The sequence below is a fragment of the Callithrix jacchus genome, chromosome 9 (assembly GCF_049354715.1).
Source record: "Callithrix jacchus isolate 240 chromosome 9, calJac240_pri, whole genome shotgun sequence".
Taxonomy (NCBI): domain Eukaryota; kingdom Metazoa; phylum Chordata; class Mammalia; order Primates; family Cebidae; genus Callithrix; species Callithrix jacchus.
The window spans coordinates 98,623,750-98,647,227 of NC_133510.1; the positions used below are offsets into that span (position 1 = coordinate 98,623,750).

Genomic DNA, 23,478 nt, shown 5'->3' on the forward strand with positions numbered 1-23,478 from the left:
AAAAAAAAAAAAAATTATCTTTTTAAAATTGTAGTAAAATACACATAACAAAATGTATCTTAACCATTTCTAAGTGCACAGTGTAGTGGGTTACATTTACTTTGTTGCACAACTACACATTCCATAACTCCATCTTGCAAAACAAACTCTGTGCCTAATGGGCACAATATCAACCCATTCCCAGCTCCCCTCAGCCTGTGTGAGCCTTTAACGCTTATTACTTAAAATCCTCCAATGGGCTGGGTGTGGTGGCTCAACCCTGTAATCCCAATACTTTGGGAGGCCGCGGCAGGTGAATCACCTGAGGTCAGGAGTTCGAGAGCAGCCTGACCAACATGGAGAAACCCCATCTCTACTAAAAACTAAAAAACAAAAAACAAAATTAGCCAGGGTTGGTGGCACATGCCTGTAATCCCACCTACTTGGGAGGCTGAGGAAGGAGAATCACTTGAACCCGGGAGGAGGAGGTTGCGGTAAGCCGAGATTACACCATTGCACTCCAGCCTGGATAACCAGAATGAAACTCTGTTTCAAAAAAAAAAAAAAAAAAAAATCCTCCATTGGTGCCCTGTAGTCCAATAATGCAGCAGCTTTTGAACTTTGAGACTGAAAAATTTTTACCTCACACACTGGTAAATAGTAACACACACTCTGAAACAAAAGCCTCACAAACAATCTTTAAAGGAATAATGTATTCTGGGCCGGGCATGGTGGCTCACGCCTGTAATCCCAGAACTCTGGGGGACCAAGACAGGTGGATCACTTGAGGTCAGGAGTTCAAGACCAGCCTGGCTAACATGGTGAAATCCCATCTCTACTAACAACACAAGAAATTAGCCAGGCGTTAGTGATAGATGCCTGTAATCCCAGCTGCTTGGGAGGCTGAGGCAGAATTGCTTGAACCTGGGAGGCGGAGGTTTAATTGAGTTGAGATCACACCACTGCACTCTAGCCTGGGCGACAGAGTGAAACTCTGTTGTTTTTTTTTTAAAAAAGAATAATGAATTCTGGCTGGGCACAGTGGCTCATGCTCAGAATACAAAATCCCAGCACTTTGGAAGGCCAAGGTGGGCAGACTGCTTGAGCTCAGGAGTTCAAGACCAGCCTGGACAACATGGTGAAACAAAATATGCAAAAATTACCTGGCATAGTTGCATGTGTCTATAAACCCAGCTACTCAGGAGGCTGAGGTGGGAGGATCACCTGAGCCTGGGAAGGTTGAGGCTGCAGCGAGCCATGATGGTGCCACTGCACAGCAGCCTCGCAACAGAGCAAGACCCTGTTTTCAAAAAACAAAAAAGAATAATGTATGCTGATATTTCCTGTTTCATTTAAAAAATGTGATTGCAACTAATTTCATAATAGCAGTTGTGTATATATTTCAATAAAAACATATATATTTGTTAGTCTTGCTTTCGCAGTTCTCCACAGATTCTAACCTCTCTTCGCCTTAATACCCTTCATGCCAGCCAAATAGCCCCAGCTAATTTCCAGAACTCATCTTCATTCTCCAAGGTCCAACTCCTTCATAAAGTCTTTTTGGTTGAAAATAATATCTTCTCAGCTGGGCACAGTGGCTAACGCCTGTAATCCCAGCACTTTGGTAGGCTGAGGCAGGTGGATCACCTGAGGTCAGGACTTTGAGACCGGCCTGACCAACATGGTGAAACCCCATCTCTACTAAAAATACAAAACCAGCTGGGCATGCATGGTGGTGCACACCTGTAATCCCAGCTACTTGGGAGACTGAGGCATGAGAATCACTTGCAAGGCAGAGATTGTAGTGAGCCAGGATTGGGCCATTGCACTCCAGGCTGAGCAACAAGAGTGAAACTTCATCTTAAAAAAATAATAATAATAATACCTTCTCCTCTAACTTTTTTTTTGGACACAGGGTCTTACTCTGTCACCCAGGCTGGACGACAGTGGTGTGATCTCAGCTTATTGCAATCTCTGTTGTTGGAGGCTCAAATGATCCTCCCACCTCAGTCTCCCAAGTAGCTGGGATTACTGACAGATGCCACCATGCCTGGCTAACTTTTATATTTTTTGTAAAGATGGGATTTCACCATTTTGCCCATGCTGGTCTCAAACTCCTGGCCTCAAGTGATCATCCTGCCTTGGTCTTCCAAAATGCTAGCATTATAGAAATGAGCCACTATGCCCAGCCTTCTCTAATTTCTTAAAGTACTTTGGATTGTGCCAACATTATGCCACTTGCCAAATGTGAATCCTTGTGTTATTTATGTGTGCACACTTCCTTACCCTGCCACCTAATTGTTGGGTAGGCTCCTATGGTCAAGAAAAGACGATATCCCAAACATCATCTTTTCACCTAAAACTTCTCTCAGGGCTTTAAGAAGACTATAGATATATAGCCACACTGTTTCAGGCTACCAAATTCTTGGAGCAACCAATTAGCATTAACTGCAGGTCATTCTCTTTATGATATTTGAATCCAAGATTGAAAACAGGCCAGGCACAGTAGCTCATGCCCATAATCCCAGCACTTTGGGAGGCTGAGGTGGGTGGATCACCTGAGGAGTTTGAGATAAGCCCAGCCAACATGGTGGAAACCCTGTCTCTCCTAAAAATATAAATATTAGCCAGCCATGGTGGTGGGCACCTGTATTCTCAGCTACTGGGAGGCTGAGGTGGGCGAATCACAAGGTCAGGAGTTCAAGACTAGCTTGACCAATATGGTAAAATCCCATCTCTACTAAAAATACATTAGTTGGGCATGGTGGCATGCACCTGTAATCCCAGCTACTCAGGAGGCTGAGGCAGGAGAATTGCTTGAACCTGGGAGGTGGAGGTTGCAGTGGGCCGAGATCGTGGCCCTCTACTCTGGCCTTGGTGACAGAGCAAGACTCTGTCTCAAAAAACAAACAAACAAAAAAAAGCAGAGGTTGAAAACAGTAAGTCCTGCTGGGCACGGTGGTCCACAACTATAATCCCAGCACTTTGGGAGGCTGAGGTGGGTGGAGACCAGCCTGGCCAATATGGTGAAACCCTGTCTCTACTAAAATACAAAAATTAGCTGGGCATGGTGGTGCATGCCTGTAGTCCCAGCTACTCTGGAGGCTGAGGCAGGAGAATTGCTTGAACTTGGGAGGCAGAAGCTGCAGTGAGCAGAATCATGCCACTGTATTCCAGCCTGGGTGACAGACAGACACTGCCAAAAAAAAGAAAAGAAAAGAAAAGAAAAGAAAAGAAAGAAAGAAAGAAAGAAAGAAAGAAAGAAAGAAAGAAAGAAAAGAAAAAGAAAGAAAGAAAAGAAAAGAAACAGAAAAGAAAGAAAGAAAAAGAAAAAAAAAAGAAAAAGAAAGAAAAGAAAAGAAACAGTAAGTTCCAAACTGGGCAACATAGCAAGACCTTGTCACTAGTTTAAAAAGAGGGATTTTTCCCCCCAGCAATATAGTGAGATCTCATCACTATTAAAATAATTTTTAAAAATCCATATGTGGCAGTACATGCCTGTAGTCCCCAGCTACTTGAAAGCTACAAGAATCACTGAAAAATCAGAAGGGTAGCTAAATTTTTTTGCTTAAAAAATGAACATTCTACTGTAAATTTTAATTTTCTTTGACATAATAAACTTTTCAGCCAGCCACTCCCTTTCTACCTCAGTTTATTAAGACACATTGAAAGAAAGCATGGAAAGGGACTATACAGCTATAGGCCCTGGAGGTTCTTACAAGAGGGTATCAGGTACCAAAGGTCAATGGTATGAATAATGTAATATAGATGTAATTGGTATAATTAGTAGCTCAATTTTCGGATTCCTTCTTTAAAAAATATTTTAATAAGGTGGGGTGCAATAGTTCACACCTGTAATCCCAGCACTTTGGAAGGCCACGGAAGGCAGATTATCTGAGGTAGGGAGTTCAAGACCAGCCTGACCAACATGGAGAAACCCCGTCTCTACTAAAAATGCAAAAAATTAGCTGAGTGTGATGTTGCATACCTGTAATCCCAGCTACTCGGGAGGCTGAGGCAGGAGAATCGCTTGAACCTGGGAGGTGGAGGTTGCGGTGAGTGCCTGGGCAACATGAGCAAAACTCTGTCTCAAAAAACAAACAAAAAAGCAAAGCAAAAAACAAACGAAAAAAACCCAGCCAAATTAAACTACTATTTAATAAAGTGATAGAATGAGGGAAATGGCTAAAATGCATTTCTAAAAAGAATTAATGTATACAGCTGTGTAGTATGAGAAAATAAAGAAGAATCTATATGTTAAAATCTGAATAGACACAGAGATAACATTCATTCACTATGAAGAAGCTTCCCCTCCACAGCTCATTCTTAGTCAAATAATCATACAGTATTTACATTTTGTATCTTAGTGTCTTATAATCACAATTTTATAAATATTAAGCTATTTCTAAAATATCCACAATTTTATAAACATTAAGATTGTTTAAAGTCTTGAAAGACCACAAGTTAAATCTAAACTTCTTAACATGGCACATAAAAGCCTTAAAATTTGGAACAACATATATTTTTCTACTCTCATATATGATGAACCACTTTTCAAACATCTTTTGTTAAGATGTTTTTAACAAATCTTACTGTGAATGTTTAATTTTTAAAACTCTTCATAATCGGGATATAAACTATTTTCATAAGAAATGGGCATGCATATTTTACACAAACACATATACATTCTACTTCTATTAAAGAAAGAAGAAATATAAGTACCACTGGGCATAAAATAGAATAAATTTTAAAATAAAAGTGTCACAGCAAGCATCTCATTTAAAAAAAAATCTTGAAATCTCCTAGAGGGAGAATATGTTGACTATTTATTTTAATGAAGATAACTTCTGTAACAAACATTTTTCTTTAAACAGTAACAAATAAACTAAACATATCCCCTACAGGCTATTAAAAGTTGTATGATTTGTTATTTTCCATAATAAAAGATAGGAGGAAATGGTAATTTCGATAGGAAGGAGGCCTTAGGAATTACTAACCACCACAATGCATTTCAATAAGAATGAAAACAACTTTACCCATAGTTTGTAGTAATTAGGGTAAATCTTACCCACTCTTATAAGCAGTTTTCCATTTTCCATTTACTTCACAGAACCACCATAGTATTCTATCCTCTTAAGAAATGTTTGTAAAACGCCAAGGGTCAAGCATAGTGCTTGGTACACAGAAAGGGGTTCAATATTTTTGAATGAACAAATTACTCAACGAATGAACACAATGGGCTCTGAAACCCTCCCTACTTCTCTTAGGTTTGCTATTATGTCCATTATGTGCTTTGGCACCTCTCCATGTCAATCATGATGTATTTCCTTTCCTTTATCCCTAGGAAGGCCCTGGTTATTCTTTCTTCCTTTAGAGATCTAGAATCTATAATTACCCCCATCTTGCTTGAAACTCATTAAACAATAAAGGACACCCTTTTCCCTTGGGCCTTCCTCATGTCTCTAACATGCCTCTCCTGCAGCAGAGATTGAATCTAGTTGAACACGTTGTAAGATAAAGCTCCTGAAAGCAATTTCTGCCTCCAGGTTATTTGAATTTCTCACCCCATCCCTACTTAACAAGTAATTTTGTTCCAAAACAGTTATCATTAGTGAGACATCAACATATTTACACATCAATCTACTGCAGCTAACTTCATAACAATGGGAGAAACAGAAAAATACTGAGCATCCTACCGTGGGTCTCAAAAACTGAATTCAAATATTCCATGTATAAAATGCCTAGATTCTGTCATTCTAGCACATCTATGATCTAGCCTAACAAGTATATCATTAGACTACAAAATAGCTTTTTCCTATGACGTGTAAAACTCCATTAAAAATGAATTCTTCCTAATAAAGTTTGCTGTGGTGCCTAAAATCGCTGTGAATATCAATTACACCTTTTACAATGATCTTTTAGCCAGAAAGCCATTATTTGTAGAATCCTCATATATTTCAATTATTTGTCACCTATTTAGGCTGGGTCTAATAGCAAAACTGTTCCCCATTACTGAATTCAGAGAATTATTCAGGCACATGATTTATTTCCTGTCTTGATACTCCTGAGCCCATGCCCCAGCCTCTCACTAATCTCCCTGGACCAGACAACTCCATTAGAATCTGGCACCCACGTTTGTTCTGTCTTAACACTGCAGGAAGGACAGAAAACTTCAAAGCACGGTTTTTTTTTTTTCTTTTTTGGGCTACCAAGAAGACAAACTTTTGTACCTCTACCATTCAAAACCCCAATTCAGCAAACTTTCACAGAGGTTTTCCCCCCATGTTAAGCAGTAAGGTACTAAAGATAAATAAAACACAGACTCTGCCTTCAAACAACCCAAGGAGCAGAAAATTATCTTATGCCCAACCAAAAGGCTGTAATAGTAAGATTCAAATGTGTAGAGGAGAAATTTGGTTGAGTGTATGACTCTTTCTTTCTTTTTAGTACAGAAAAGATAAGTCTGTAGAAAAAGGAGAAAGGCAACTAGGTGGAAAATTTCTTTCAAATATCTAACCGAAATCTTCAACAGATTTTCCATTTTAAGTATTCCAAAAGGTGTACCATTGTATATTATACTAACTGTGGGTTCACTTATCACTTAAACATTTTGAGCTAAAAAATCTCAAACAATTAACATTTGGGAAGAAAAGCAAGACTGATATACAAAGTAGTCAAAACATTTCAACTTTCTAAACTGTATGCACCGGACTAATTTTTCGATATTAGAATATCTCCACATTTGAATTTGGATAGTCCGCAGTGATAAATACTGGACCAAAAAATTAGATATCGAACATATGCAAAACTAATGGCTAGTACTAAAAACCCTAGAATGGAGAGAGAAAACTTGCATGTGCCAAAACGTTTAAAAGCTCTTTCAAATATCCCGAAATGCTGAATTAAGGACAAAATGATTAGGGTTCCAAGAATACAAACTTTCATCTCTTTCAAGGTAACTGAATATTGAATCTCACTGAGATTATGAAATAGACATGTGCTTAACTCCTATTTGGCTTTCCGAACTTCACCACAGTGAACAGCCCATTCTTTTTCCTTGTTTACACCAAAAGCTCGTTTTGAACACAACTCAAAATGGAATTCCAGGCCCCAAAAGTCACTTTCACCCCCACAGGCAGCTACTTAACAGATAATAAGGAATTCAAGAGCAGGACCTGAAGGTCTTATTTCCATGCTAATTTCACAATCCCCGTTTCTTTTCCAGATACAAAAATTAAGATTTAAAAGGTGTAGTGGAGGATTTGGGGGTTGGTCTGAGGGAAAAAGTGAATTTCCCAAGAGTTCCTAAATGGTTTTGCTTCTAATATCAAAACTCTAAGAAATTATCCAGCTATCAGTAGAATTTAACACCAGCTGAAACTTGCATTTGAAACAATTACTATGTTTCACTTTCTTTCAACAGCTCAAACTTGCATATTAAACAATTACTATGTTTCACTTTCTTTTTTTCCGGGGGCAGGGGATTGTGTCTTACCTACTTTTAAAATTTAACATATTAACAAGTTCCCCTCCGCCCACACTGACAGGTTTCTTATCCCACATGATGAACTCAGTCACATGGCATTTCTTTCTCATCGAAGGCTATCGGGAATGGTGTTAGGAAGCTGATTTTCAAGCACTGGGATCTTAAGCTGCAGCAGGTGCCGGCAGCGCCGGGACCAATCCATGGAGAAGAGGCGGGCAAGTCGCGGGGAAGCGCATTTCTTCTAAACCCAGCGCCAGAACCGCCCTCCCGAAGCGCCCTGGGGCTTAGAGCATCACCTCGCTATAATCCCAGCGGCGGGGAGGATGCGGCTGCACCCGGGCAGTGCGTGCTCCACACAGCGCCCAGCCCGCGCCAGCCCCGCGCCAACCACTCCGCGTCCCCCAAGCCGCCGTCCGCGCCCCTTCTCCCCAGCCCGCTGCCCCTGGCCGCAGCATCTCCGGGCACTCGTGAGACGGCCGCTGGCCGGAGCGCCGCAGAACCCACCGAAACTTCCCAGGGGTGTCAATTCAAAAATCGCAGGACCCGCCGCCGCCGCGCTCTCCTCGACTGGCTCCCCTCTGCGCGCCCTCAGCCCCCGTCTCCCCCTCCCTCAGGACCCCCCAGCGCCCCGCGCGGCGGGAACAAGCCGCTAGGTGGCTCCCGGCCCCGGGGGCCGCCGTCGCACTTCCGCTCCCGCAGGGGGCCCCACTCCGCCAATCGCCGCGGCCGCGCGCCCTCGAGCACACTTACCATCCCGAGCCGGGGCGGCCATCTTGGCGCTCACCCTGGCCCCCAGTACCCCCGTTCGGCGGCCGCGGAGACCCGGTCCGGCGGCTACGACAGCGGTGACGTGAGGCAGGCCCCGCCCCCTCGCCGGCTCTGCGGGGACAGCAAGCGCTGCCTACCCGAGCGGGCTTCACACCTGTGGTGGCCGTCGGGGCCGGGGACGGTAAACCCAGTGTGCCCTGTGTGCCCAGGAGCCTCAAAATAATCCACGGACGTCGTTAGTCCTTCCCGGAATTTCTGTGATTTACACAGCGTTGAATTGTTTGGGAGAAACGTGTGCCACTTCCGGTATCTTTAAAGCCTTCCCCAGTTCACTTGCATAGAAATTCTTACAGAAAACGGTCCTTCTTAAGAAGACCCTTGGTGTAACTTTAGTGACGATGATGGCTGAGATTTGGGCTTCCTTGCACAGCAAAAAGGCGAGAGAGGTTCCAGAACGGGCACAGGAAAGTAACTGCTATCCAGAACTGCTTAACCCGAAATTGCCCATTTAAATAATGAAGTGGATGCCAAAAAGAAAGAGAATAAATAGATTAAGGAGGAGAAATCTTCCAGGCAAGCCAAGACTGAGGTACCTGAAAGTTAATCCATTAATATTTATTGGATTCTTTGTGCTCAACTGTGAGCCAGATTGTTGTTTTTAGCTGAACCCTATACTCAATGATGCGCCAGTTCTACTTTGGCCACCCTGTGGAGTATACTGAAAATGTAAAAACTCTCCAAGGAGAGCTTAAAAAGAAGACAAAGATGCAAAGTTAATAATACATCAATACAGTGCAAAATTTTGCAATATGTAAGACAAACTATAAAATGGTTCCTATCTTTTCATCAACAATTTTATTATGAGCAGTATCTTTCAGTGGTATGAGCTGAATAAAGAAATGGGTGCTCAAAAGTATTCACAGCATATTATCCAAACACTGAAAAACTGAAGGCGGGGAGGAGTGGGGTGGGATTCTAACTAAAAGGAAATGACTAATTAAGATCTGACTCGAGGCCGGGCGTGGTGGCTGACGCCTGTAATCCCAGCACTTTGGGAGACGGAGGCGGGTGGATCGCCTGAGGTCACGAGTTTGAGACCAACCTGGCCAACGTAATGAAACCCGGTCTCTACTAAAAATATGAAACATTAGCTGGGCGTGGTGGTGGGAGTCTGTAATTCCAACTCCTCTGGAGGCTGAGGCAGGAGAATCGCTTGAACCCGGGAGGCAGAGGTTGCAGTAAGCCGAGATGGCGCCATTGCACTCCAGCCTGGGCAATAAGAGCAAAACTCCATTAAAAAAAAAAAATCTGACATAGTAACACAGGAAGTTCTTATTAACAAAATAGATAACAAAATAGCAAAGATCTGACATAGTAACACAGGAAGTTCTTATGTTAATAAAATAGATAACGAAATAGGAATAGTGTCTAATCAATTCAGATTTGAAAAAATACCAAATATGTACATGAAGGTTACAACTGCTTAAAATGTAGTCATGCAAATAAAGATTAAAGATAAGGGATAAATTTGCATAGTTTAATACTCATTTCAATTTTTTCCCTATATATTTCAGTGCATAATAATTCTTATTCAATAATGGCCCCAGTGTACTCCTCTCACTCAAAACATCTAACTCCTGTCTTGTACTTTTGCCCACCACCTGAATTTCTAAAATGCATTAAAAGCATTACATGAAGTCACCTCTTAAGATGAAATATTTAAACTTTAAGTATTTCTGGCATGCAACGGGGTTTTTCCTGTAATTCCTTGAAAGCAAAATATTAATAAAAGAAAAATAAAAAGTCTTGCGTTCCTATTATAATGCCATAAAGCCATCCTGGAAGGTCATTTGGGAGATACGAAGAGTCTTAGTTTGCCTCCCTCTGATCTAGTAATTGGGAGGGATCTTTTAAGGACTACAATGATGTGAATAAATGAAGAGAACGAGTGAAGTGGGAAGAAAAGCAAAGGCAAGCTGTGTAAGGGATAAGGTGGAGAGTGCTGAACAGTGCCTTAATAAAGTGCCTTGAATACAATGATGTAAGCTAGGAAGAGGTGCGGAGTGGGCAGAAAAGAGACAAGAAATTCTCGTTTCTAGTGTTAGTAATTAAGGAGAAGATGTTTGTAGTTTAGCTTTTTTTTATACTTATTACTGCTTATTCAACTTTGAAATTTCCTCAGCTACCATTTTATTCCTGATCCTCACTACCTAGGCCTTAATTACAGCATGCTCTAGCTCATTTCCTGAGCTCCAGAACCTCTCTATTGCAAGTTTATTTTTACATAACAATCATAATCATTCTTCCCCTTAAAATTTCCTATTTGTGTTTCACCCATCTCATCGAATCTAAGTTTTTACTCTAACATTAAAAAGAAAAAAAAGCCTCCTTCCCTGCCCACCTTCATCAATGATGCCCCCAAACTTACCTAGTAAAACCTCAAAATCAGTCTTTCCCCAGGTCGACCTTTGGACACTTAGAAGCCAGTCCCTGTATGACCTCCCACTTTTCCACCACGGGAGACGTTGATCTCCTAAGTGGAAACCCTGGCCGCTGCCTCCAGTGGCCTCCTGAAAATCATTACAAATCAACCTCTTTCAGGTCTGGCTTAAACTCTCAGCTCCTGGAAACTGCTTTCCTGAAGTAACAACCGGCGTACAGCTCCCCATCCCCCACCCCCGGCAGTGCCTTATTATGCAGTCACCGCTTTTGTTCTGAGTTCCGAGCCTGCGTCTATTTGCATTGTAACCTCTTTGGGGCCGGGACTGTGCATTTGCTCCCTTTCTATACCTCTCCTCAGTTCCTAGTACCGGCCAAAACCACTGCTGAAATGCCTAAGGAGTCAACTAGAAGTTCCTTAGCATAATATGGGGGGCGTGGAAGTGATGTTTAGGGAGGCTTCCCTTGCGTCCCTGGCGCCCAGATGGCGAGAAATGGCAATTTGCCCTTCCAAGGTAAGCAGTTTCCTAAACAAGATAAAATTTTAACGATTCTGAAACCTAATGAGTGTGTAACTACTCAATTCTAAGGTACAACACAAACTAGTTTTGCTCCTTGTATCCTGAGAGAAGATTATGAACGAATTAGAAGACAGAACATGGTAAATTTCATGAAGCTCTGAGTGGCTTTTTACGCTTTATGTCGATTTTTAGAATTTCGTAGTACAGTCTTTCATGAATAGAAGACTTCGGGAATTGTAATTGCAGACTAAAAAACTTAGGAGCTTTTTAAATTTTAGGAATCGACTTTTAAGAAATTTCAGTTTTACAGACAATGCTGTTCTCTAGTAAGATTCATTTAACATTTGTTTGAACACCTACATGCCCGGCACCGTGCTAAAACTGGAGATATTCGTAGCCTTCATTTCAATGGTTAGGAGATGAAGGATTGAGCGGAGGAAGTGGGTAAAGAAACGCTAAAGAGCTTAGCCCTAAGCTTTGATTAAGGTGTTGCCACACACTTCTGTTGAACTTTTTAAATGAGAGGAACCCAAACGACCTTAAATTTCTCGCAAATATGAAAGAAACGAGTTGAGAGAGTAGTATGGAAAAAATAACAGCAGATGTAAGATGTGGCCTTAGTAACTGAATAGAGAGGAAAGTGAGTAGAAGGGACGTTAGGATTCACCTTTTTTCTTTCCTCCTCCTCCTCCCCCTCCCCTTCCCCCTCCTCCTCCCTCTCCCTCCCCTTCCCCCTCCTCCTCCCTCTCCCTCTCCCCGCTTTTTTTGAGACAGAGTCTTGCTCTGTTGCTAGACGCCAGTTTGGAGTGCAGTGGCACGATCTCGGCTCACCGCAACCTCCCGGGTTCAAGCAATTCTGCCTCCGCCTCCCGAGTAGCTGGGACTACAGGTGCGCGCCATCACACCCAGCTAATTTTTGTATTTTAGTAGAGACGGGGTTTCACTATGTTGGTCAGGATGGTCTCCATCTCTTGACCTCGAGATCAACCCGCCTCGGCCTCCCAAAGTGTTGGGATTACAGGCGTGAGTCACCGCGCCCGGCCTTTTTTCTTTAATTCTAAGAATGAGGGTGGTACCAGGTAAGGAAGGTAAATGCCAGCTGAGTAGATGGTGCCAAAGTTGACTTGTTTTTAAAAGACCATTATGTAATTGGTGGTGTGCCAGGGAAACTTGTACCTTGGAGATGAGTTTCCAACATAGGCCTACTGGAAACTGAAATGGTTTAGTTATTAATGGAAGCAAAATTGTGAAGAGAGTCAGTTTCTCTCTCCTATTAAACATCCACTCCACCGTCACCCTGTACTCAGTTTTACAGGGATCCTCAGGCTGCTGTGTCCAGGACTTTATTGTAATCTCTCTCTCTCTCTCTCTCTCTCTCTCTCTCTCTCTCTCTCTCTCTCTCTCTCTCTCTCTCTCTGTCGTTAGACTGGAGTGAAGTGGTGTGATCAGGGCTCACTGCAGCCTTGACCCCTCACGCTCAAGCAATCCTCCTGCCTCAGCTGCTTGTGTAACTAGAACCACAGGCATGTGACATGACTTCTGGCTAATTCATTTTCTGTAGAGATGTGTGTGTTACGGGAGGGGGTTTGGCAGGGGTGGGAATCTCCCTACATTACCCAGGCTGGTCTCAAACTCCTGGCCTCAAGCAATCCTTGTGCCTCGGCCTCCCAAAGTGCTGGGTTTACAAGCAAGAGCCACCATACTTGTCCCCAGCTGAGCTCTAAGGGGCTCAGTTACGTAGTAAAGTTATCTACTTATATATTATTAGTGTTTAGAATTTTTTTCATTTCTCTCTAAGACTGTTCTAATGGAACCTCCTGTAGACACCTAGAGTATGGAATTTCTAAAATGACATTTTAAACATTATGACAGATCAGTAGGATAGATATTTTGCTAAGCCAAGGTACTTTGTTTCCAAGGATAAGCGATGGTAGGTGGTGAGAGCAGAACACACACACACACACACACACACACACACACACACACACAAACACGATTAGAACACATTTATTTAGTTATAACAATTTGTCTGTCTAGTTATTTGCAATCTTTTCAGGATTTTTAAAATTTCTATCTCATTTGTAGAGTTTGGAAAATAGTATCTGTCCTGTCTTCCTCACAAGAATGTTTTAAGGATCAAATGAGGTTTTGCCTGTGGAAACTGCCTAAACTGTAAGAAGAAAAGTCAGTGCATTTATAATTATTATCTCCCTTAGAGTCACTATCACCCTGTAAAGCCCATTGAAGGCGAGAACAGACTTTTGTTCATATTTACAACCTCTATAGCAATTAATACAGAACCTCACTCAGAATAGATAAGTGGTGTTCCCTTAAATCAAGTTTTTCTTCTGTACTAAAGTAAAAGTCAATTTAAGGACACATGCTATAAAGGTTAGAATTAATTCTATTACTCTGAGAAACATGGCAATATTTTAGTTTCTCTGTCTCATATTAGGGAGAAAAAGGATCTGGAAAGGCAGAAGGAGAAAGAGAAAAGGAATGGCACTAGAGGTGGAAATTTCAACTCTTAAAGTTTTAGGAAACCATGCCAAAAAGATACTAGAAATTTTTCATGAGGGAGAGATTATTGGAGTACCCAAGTTTTACTTTTATATTTTATACATGTTTTCAGACCCATTTTTTTTTAAGTAGTAGAATGAGGAAAGTGTAAGTGGCTAACTATAGTTGTTTGCATGATTATTTACATCTTGCGAAATCATTTGGAAATTGAAATCCTGCAGTGAGTCTCCTGGGTTGTAAAAGGCAAGAAAGTTACATAGCAGGCAGCCGTCAATGGAGTGTGATATTGCATCATTTAAAGGAAACCACAAACTGTCTATTCAGGATGTATACATACAATAAAAAGAGCTAACAATTCTTCATGTGTACGAGCTGGGATGATCAACCTCCTTTTCTCTGAAATCTTAAGGTTGCTTCTTTTTAGGCCAAGGTACATCGTGGTAGCAATCATTGATTTAGTCATCGGTAAACAGTATCTGTAAGCCTCCCTTTTCTTAGCTAACCAGTAATTGACTCCTAGAAAAACCACATTTTTTTTTTTCTGTCACCCAGCAATGCCATGACATGATCTTAGTTCACTGCAGCCTTGACCTCCCAGGCTCCAGCAATCCTCCCATCTGTGCCCCCCAAGTAGCTGGGACTACATGTACATACCACTACACCCAGATAATTTTTGTATTTTTTTGTAGAGATGGAGTTTTACTATATTGCCCTGGGTGGTCTTGGACTTTTGAGCTCAAATGGTCCACCCGCCTTGGCCTCACAAAGTGTTGGGATTACAGGCATGAGCCACTGCACCCAGCCTTGGAAACCACATTTCTGAGAGAGACTCTTCAGGGGAAGGGAAGTTATGTATCAAGTAGATATTCCCTATCTATTTTATTTTACTTTTGGTTTTGAAATTGGTGTTTAAAGAATTAAGCATAATGAATAGTTGATATGAATTTCTCGGATTTTTTTGAGATAGAGTCTCTTATCTCCTAGGCTGGAGTGCAGAGCCACAATCTCAGCTCACTGCAGCCTTTGCCTCCAAGGTTCAAGCGATTCTCCTGTCTCACCTTTCTGAGCATTTGAGACTACAGGTACCTGCCACCACATCTGGCTAATTTTTGCATTTTTAGTAGAGATGGGGTTTCACCATGTTGGCCAGGCTGGTCTCAAACTCCTGACCTCAGGCGATTCACCTGCCTTGGCCTCCCAAAGTACTGGGATTACAGGTATGAGCCACTGTGCCTGGTCCTTGGATGTTTTAAAATGTCCTAAATATGTGGCTCCTAATCTTTAGAAAAATAATGAAGGATAAACCAAGTTTGTAGGGGAAATAAAAAGCTTTAAAAAGTGACATGTAATGGGATCTTTTTCACAAGTATAAAGTTTTATTTTGTCTATTTGGATGAAAACCCCCAAATGCCACAGGAATGATCACAGAAGGAAATTTATATAAATTCACCATTAAACGCCTATGAAATAATCTCTTCTTAAAAATCAGTGGTAGTATTAAAGAATGACTTAAACATTTATTTGCTTATGCCCATAGCATTGTATTAAATTTAAGACAGGGCCAGGCACGGTGGTTTACTCCTATAATCCCAGCACTTTGGGAGGCCGAGGCGAGTGGATTACGAGGTCAAGAGATCATGACCATCCTGGTCAACATGGTGAAACCCCGTCTCTACTAAAAATACAAAAATTTAGCTGGGCATGGTGGCACACGTCTGTAATCCCAGCTACTCAGGAGGCTGAGGCAGGAGAACTGCTTGAACCCAGGAGGTGGAGGTTGCGGTAAGCCGAGATCGCGCCATTGCACTTCAGCCTGGGTAACAAGAGTGAAACTTCATCTCAAAAAAAAAAAAGACAAAAATGTGGTCTTAAGATTATCATTAGTCACTAAACTGTGCAAGACAATTATCATTCTGACTAGCCTCATAGTGAATAATTTTCCCCCATTGTTTTGTTAAATATCAACCTTCATGTAATTAAGATTAGACTTATTTCTGCAAGAGAAGCATAGTAGGCCTTTGTTATGTTGGTGTGATGGGGATGCCAGGAGAGGCCAAATGTCCTTGGCCCAGTTTTGGGGATCAAAAGTGCCCATATTACTTAACTATGTTAGGTCCCAAGGTAAAATGCAAACCTGGGAGGAGATAATTTGGTAAGCTCTTATTAGTGCTAATACCTTAATACAAATGAATGAGTTAGGTAAGTTTATCCTGTCCTGAAGAAAGGTGGAAGCACGTGGTTAAATTGTGATTGGGAGGGAGAGGGAAGGGTGAGAAAGGTGTATGGGTAGTATTCTGCCTGTGGGAGGCCAGATCAGGAGTGGGGCACTCACCGTGTCTTTGGGAAAATAGAGGGATCTGAATGAGGTCCAAAACTTTTAATATGAGACTACCTATGATCAAGAAGCTAAACATTTTATTTTTATTTTTTGAGACAGTCTCACTCTGTTATCCAGGCTGGGGTGCAGTGGCATGATCTCGGCTCACTGCAACCTCCACCTCCTGGGTTCAAGTGATTCTTCTGCCTCAGCTTACCAAGTAGCTGGGACTACAGGTACACCCCACCACCCCTGGCTAACTTTTGTATTTTTAGTAGAGATGAGGTTTTGCCATGTTGGCCAGGCTGCTCTTGAACCCCTGGCCTCAAGTGATCCACCCGCCTCAAAGTTAAACATTTTAAATATCTACTGAAAACCTAACAACTTAACAGTTCTCTGGGAGGAATTACTCTGTGATCAATTCTGTGCTTAGGGAAAAGAGCAGCCTCCTTAGAAAGTTATCTGAGGTGGAATTGTATGCATTTACACATGTCAAAATATATGTTCCCTCACAGGGCCAACCCTAGGAAAAGCTACAAATCTGTGGCTCACCTTATTCTCCAGACTTTTTTTTTTAACCCCTTCTCTGGCAAAACCAACCATCTGAATTTTTGTTCTGTGCCAAGCAGAAGATTGATTTTATTTTTTTAGAGACAGGGTCTTACTCTGTCACCCAGGCTAGAGTGCTGTGGCACAATCATAGCTCACTGCAGCCTTGAACCCCCAGGCTCAAGTGATCCTCCCTCCTCAGCCTCCTGAGTAGCTGGTACTGCAGGCATGTGCCACCACACTCGGCTACAGGCAAGTGATTTAAATGAGTGAATCAGTCTGGGTGTGACTGTGTATACATTGTATAAGTAGAAAGGCCCTGAAAAAGCTCATGTAAATGAATTTGTTGATATCAAACTTAATACTTTTTAAATATTTGCTCACATTTTTTTCCCATTGCTGTATGGGTCAAATAAAACACATCTGTGGGATGGATTTTGTACATTTATCCCTGGTTTGTGAATGGTGGATTAATGGACCAGAGACACAGCTTCCACTTTGGGAACAGTGGGAAAGACAATAATTTTAGCACAGTATGGAAAATGTTATGAGAGTGATAGGTGTGTTTAAATTCTATGATCCATCATTACCATGACTCTCACACATACATCAACTCCCTGTGCCTTTCTCTTGACAAAACCTCTATCCTCATTAAATCCAACTCTGCCACCCACACCAAAGCTTGATCCAAGCAGGCTGATGAGGTTAGAGAGAAACAACGGTGATGTGATGAGTGATCCCACTTTGAGTGAATCCATCATGCTGTCTGGAAATCTTCCTGTATACCTCTAATTCATGTATTCTTCCATTTTTAGATGACTATTTCATACTTTCAAGTCTCTCAACATTTTAACAGTTCTTCGCTCAGCCTCACACTCAGGTGATAGCCTTTCTTCACTTAAATTGAAGCAAGAGAGCGTCTATCTCCACATATACTCACTATTCGCTTCTCTGCCCTTCTACTCAGCCTTCCGTCCTGCTGTTAACTATGCATTAACTGTCCATGCTGCTGCTGCTTTTTCTTTGTTTTGTTTGAGAGGGTCTTACTCTCACCCAGGCTGGAGTACAGTGGCTCAATCTCAGTTCACTGCAACCTCCATCTTCAGGGCTCAAGTGATCCTCCCATCTCAGCGCCCCAAGTAGCTGGGACCACAGGTACCTGTTACCACACCTAGTTAGTTGTTTTTTGTTGTTGTTGTGAGACAGGCTTGCTCTGTCACCCAGGCTGGAGTGTAGTGGCACAATCTTGGCTCATTGCAACCTCTGCCTCCTGGGTTCAAGTGATTCTCCTGCCTCAGTCTCTGGAGTAGCTAGGATTACAGGCACCCACAAGCATGCCTGGCTAATTTTTATAGTTTTTATTTATTTTTATTGCATTTTAGGTTTTGGGGTACATGTGAAGAACATGCAAGATAGTTGCATAGGTACACACGTGGCAGTGTGATTTGCTGCCTTCCTCCCCTTCACCTGTATCTGGCATTTCTCCCCATGCTATCTCTCCCCAACTCCCCACCCCCCGCTGTCCCTCCCCTATTCCCCCCAACAGACCCCAGTGTGTAGTGCTCCCCTCGCTGCGTCCATGTGTTCTCATTGTTCAACACCTGCCTATGAGTGAGAACATGTGGTATTTCATTTTCTGTTCTTGTGTCAGTTTGCTGAGAATGATGTTCTCCAGGTTCATCCATGTCCCTACAAGGACATGAACTCATTGTTTTTTATTGCTGCATAATATTCCATGGTGTATATGTGCACATTTTCCCTGTCCAGTCTAATTTTTATTGTTTTATTTTATTTATTTATTTATTTATTTTTGAGATGGAGTTTCGCTCTTGTTACCCAGCTGGAGTGCAATGGCGGGATCTTGGCTCACCGCAACCTCCGCCTCCTGGGTTCAGGCAATTCTCCTGCCTCAGCCTACTGAGTAGCTGGGATTACAGGCATGTGCCACCATGCCCAGCTAATTTTTTGTATTTTTAGTAGAGACAGGGTTTCACCATGTTGACCAGGATGGTCTCGATCTCTTGACCTCGTGATCCACCTGCCTCGGCCTCCCAAAGTGCTGGGATTACAGGTTTGAGCCACTGCGCCCGGCCCAATTTTTATAGTTTTAATAGAGAGTTTCACCATGTGGGCCAGGCTGGTCTTTAACTCCTGACCTCAGGTCATCCGAACACCTCAGCCTCCCAAAGTGCTGGGATTACAGGATACCACTTTTGGTTATATTTCTTTTAAAGACCAGTTCTCCCACTTTATGCTAGATTCCACATTTTTAACTTATTCAAAGATGTTAGTTGAGTAATTTCCTTTTTTATTCTATGTTATCAAATATTTCATCTCTACTGACTCATTGCCAGTAGCAAACAAATATTTATACACACCCCCCCCCACACCCCTCGCTTGGCCCCACCATCCCTTCCAATTAATTTCTACATTATCTGCTTCCCTGTCCTTCCATTCTCTCTTGAATCCTCTCTCATCACAAAAATGCCATCAAAACTATTCCTCTTGAGGTCAGTAATGACTTTCACATTGTAAATCCACAATGTGAAAAATGTTTTGACACATCATTATCTCCTCTCGGAAATACTTTCTTCCCTTGGTTTCCAGCATACCATACTCTCCTGATTTTCCTCCTTTCTCTTCTTCTGGGTCTTCTTGGCTACGTTCCTCAAATACTAGCCACTGCAAAATTGTTCCTCGTTGTAAGAATGTCTAACTGTCATAACAAAGTTTGGTGTTTAATAGATGTTATGACATTTAGAGATTCTTACAGTGTTTATTAAATTATTTTTTCTCTTCACTATCGCCACTCACAGTGATCAATGAGATCACTGATGACCTCTTTCAGTCTTAGGATCTTAAATACCATCTATGCATCGATCACTGAAACACTAATACTTTCAGCCTGGACATCTCCCAGGAACTCCAGATTCATCTACTCAAAAGCTTGCTCTACAATTCCACTTGGATATCTAATCAGTTCCTCAAACTTCACATTCCATACTTAATATTATGAGCTGAATTTTGTCCCCTCAAAATTCATACATAGAGCCCAAACTCCCAGTACTTCAGGATGTGATATTTAGAAATATTTGGAGATGAGATTTTTTTTTTCATTTTTAGATTTTTTTTTATTGTACTTTAAGTCCTGGGGTACATGTGCAGATCTTACAGGATTGTTGCACAGGTACACACATGCCATGGTGGTTTGCTGTCTCCATCCCCCCGTCACCTGTATCAGCCATTTCTCCCAGTGTTATCCCTCCCTAACCTCCTCGCCTTCCACTGTCCCTCCCTTGGCCCCTGCCTCCCAACATACCCCTGTGTGATGTTCCCCTCTTTGTGTCCATGTGTTCTCATTGTTCAACACCTGCCTATGAGTGAGAACATGATAGGGTCTTTTAAAAAGGCGAGTAAGTTAAAATGAGACCCTTAGGGTAGACCCTAATCCAGTCTGACTGGAGTCCTTCTAAGAGGAGGAAGTTTGGATATGCTAAGAGGGACACCAGGGGCTTGTGAGCACAGAGGAAGAAAGGCCACATGAGAATACAGTGAGAAGGTGGCCATCTGAAAGCCAAGGAGAGTGGCCCCAGGAGAAACCAAACTTGCTGATACCTCTGTCTTGGACTTCCAGCTTCCAGAACTATGAGAAAATAAATTTCTATCGTTTACACCACCCAGTCTGTGGGACTTTGTTATGGTAGCTCTACTAAACTGTTACATATATTTAACCAACAGTCATTAGTATTTCCACCTAAATTTGTTCCTCCTAGGGTCTTCCCCATCTCAGTAAATGGCATCTCCATCCTCAGGTCAAAAATCCCAGCTTTTCCTTTTCACACACTTTATATTCAACTAATCAGCAAATCCTGTTAGCTTTACTTTCAGAATACACCCAAACTCAATTAATTCTCATCACTTCCAGCTTGGTCCAAGGCACCATACCTCTTGTCTGGATTACTGTGATAAGAAGTTATCACAGTAGTAGTAGTATCTCAGCCTCCCAAGTAGCTGGGACTATAGGTGCATGCCACTGTGCTTTGTGCTTGCCTAAGTTTTTTTAGGAAGCTATCACAGTAATCCAGGTAAGAGGTATGATGATGTTCCATGCTCATCAGAGGTGCGATGATGCTCTCCCTCTCTTGGCCTTGGAAACCATCTATCAACATTCTGTTTGCAACACAGTAGGCATTTTCCTGTCACTCCTCCCCTTCAAATCCTCTAAAAGCTTCTTATCTCAAAGCCTTTACAGTGGCCTACAAGGGCCCACATGACTTGGCATTGCTGTATTTCCTATTTCATTTCTTTCCCTTTTTTAAAAGAGACAGGATCTCACTCTGATACCTAGGCTGGAGTGCAGTGGCATGATCATAGCTCACTGCAGCCTTGAGCTCCTGCACTCAAATGATCCTTCTGCCTCAGCCTTCTAAGTGGCTGGGCATACAAACATGTACCACCACACTCAGCTAAATGTTTAATTTTTTTGTAGAAATGGGATCTCCCAATGTTGTTCAAGCTGGTCTCAAAGTCCTAGCCTCAAGCAGTCCTCCCACTTTGGCCTCCTGAAGTGCTGAGACTACAGGCATGAGCCACTATGCCTGTGCCCAGACACAAGTATTTGTTGAGCATATTCTATTAGCCTAATTATATTATCTAACTGTGTTTTAAGGTTCAACAGATGCATTTAGGATTACAGTCCTCTACAATGATCATTTATATAAGAACAACTTATTAAAAATGTTAGAGCCAGGGTTGAATTTGAATGTGCATATTTTTCTTTCTTCAAATTATTTTTATCCTAAGTGAATTAATTCAAGAACAAAATAGAATACTGCATATTCTTACATATAAATGGGGCTAAATACCAGGCACTCATTCACATAAAGATGGGAACAGTAAGGCCGGGCATGGTGGCTTATACCTGTAATCCCAGTGCTTTGGGAGACTGAGGTGAGTGGATCACCTGAGGTCAGGAGTTCAAGACCAGCTTGACCAAAATGGTGAAACCCTGTCTCCACTAAAAATACAAAAACTACTCTGGCTGTGGTGGTGTTCATTTATAATCCCAGCTACTCAGGAGGCTGAAGTGGAAGAATTGCTTGAACCCAGGAGGCAGAGGTTGCAGTAAGCTGAGATCATGCCACTGCACTCCAGCCTGGGTGACAGAGGGAGACACAGTCTCAAAAATAAATAAATAAATAAACAAATACATAAATAAAGACAACAGTAGACATGGGGACTACTAGATGGGGGAGGATGTGAGGGGGCCAAGGACTGAAAACTTAATTGTTGGGAATTATGCTCAGTCCCTGGGTGATGAGATCATTTGTACCCCAAACCTCAGTATCAGGCAATATACACTGGTAACAAACCTGTACATGCACCCCTGAATCTAATAAAAGTTCAACAACAACAACAAAAGAAATCATAAGTGAAAAGCTCAGAGCCATGAATGTGAGAGGACATCAATATATAAATCACAAAGAAGAATCAAAGAGTGTCAGAAAAGATCTTCCATAGGCCAAAGCATGGACATTTCTAAACTACACAAATAAATACAGATAATAAAGTAAAAAGGCTTCCTAATTCACATGAAAAAATTTGGTGTACATTTAATTAATTTTTAGTTTTAGTTTTGAGTTGGAGTCTTGCTCTGTCGCCCAGGCTGGAGTGCAACGGCATGATCTAAGGCTCATTGCAACCTCTGTCTCCCATGTTCGAGTAATTCTCCCTGCCTCAGCCTCCTGAGTACCTGGGATTAGAGGCCCCAGCCACCACACCCAGCTAATTTTTGTATTTTTTAGTAGAGATGGGGCTTTGCCATGTTGGCCAAGCTGGTCTTGAACTCCTGACCTCAGGTGATCCACCTGCCTCAGCCTCCCAAAGTGTTGGGATTACAGGCATGAGGCACCACACCTGGTCTAATTTAAAAGGCCAAATACAGCTACTAGAAAAGTAAGTTATATACCAATTTACTTGACAAAAATGGTATCAAAATTTAAAATAAAATACTGACAAATTATATATATAATTGAATATATATGTTAAGAATATCATATATATGTCTTTAAAGATTTCAAAGATAACTTGGCATGTTGATAGATGTATTACACAGGGTAGAGCAGGGTGGAGACTTAACACATGAATGCAGATTCATCTCCTGGATTCTGGTTGTCTTTGCTAAGTCTGTGGATACGGTGCCATCAGAGATGATTTACATTTTAGTCTTGAATCAACGAGGTTTTTTTTACAGGCTAAAATCTAAGTCAATTTTCTGACTAGTGGGAATACCCTGATTTTTATGTCTTGCTGATATCTTAGTGTTTTTGTCTTTATCAGGGGTGCTAGCTGAAATGGGGAAAAATAGAATTTCTTGCTGGAGGAATGGAGAGAGGAAGAATGAGAGGATATTTCAAAATAGTGGATTTGCATATGGCTCTCCTATTTCCTAGCTGTATAACCTCACACATGTCATTTAACCTTCATGATTCTCAATTTCTTTATCTTAATATAAAAATTATAGGCCAGTCACAGTGGCTTAGGCCTGTAATCCCAGCACTTTGGGAGGCCAAGGCAGGCAGATTACTTGATACTAGGATTTTGAGACCAGCCTGACCAACATAGTGAAACCCTGTCTCTACTAAAAATACAAAAATTAGCTGGGCTTGGTGGTTTATGCTTGGAATCCCTGTTACTCAGGAGGCCGGCATGGGAGAATTGCTTGAACCTGAAGGTGGAGGTTGCAGTGAGCTGAGATGCACCACTGCAATTCAGCCTGGGAGACTCAACTGACTGCAGATTCACAACGTTGTGAGGATTCTGTGAAAGCTTTTGTAAACTATGAATGCTCCATGAATTTGAGGTATATTTTTAAGTCAAAAAGGTGAATAATTGATGTT

General features: G+C 41.8%; 1 protein-coding gene and 1 long non-coding RNA gene across 8 annotated transcripts in view; one reads left to right on the plus strand and one right to left on the minus strand.

The window, feature by feature from the left end:
• The window catches only part of USP44 (ubiquitin specific peptidase 44), a 34,245-nt gene extending 23,345 nt beyond the window's left edge, over positions 1–10,900 (minus strand). The window contains exons 1-2 of one of the 7 annotated variants that reach the window (XM_035257338.3): positions 10,662–10,900; positions 3,968–4,042 (exon numbers count right to left, since the gene is read on the minus strand). The gene's annotated coding sequence lies outside the window, so the exon portion shown is untranslated. Of the gene's footprint in view, positions 1–1,142; positions 1,301–3,967; positions 4,043–7,969; positions 8,155–8,215; positions 8,263–9,335; positions 9,503–10,661 lie in introns of those variants that run through there. The other 6 variants (XM_054238754.2, XM_054238756.2, XM_035257339.3 and 3 more) reach the window with 6 other exon arrangements.
• Positions 10,901–10,949: 49 nt separating this feature from the next.
• The window catches only part of LOC128928598 (uncharacterized), a 121,704-nt gene continuing 109,175 nt past the window's right edge, over positions 10,950–23,478 (plus strand). Inside the window, exon 1 of the long non-coding RNA XR_008473930.2 lies at positions 10,950–11,187. This is a non-coding gene — a long non-coding RNA (uncharacterized LOC128928598). The remainder of the gene's footprint in view (positions 11,188–23,478) is intronic.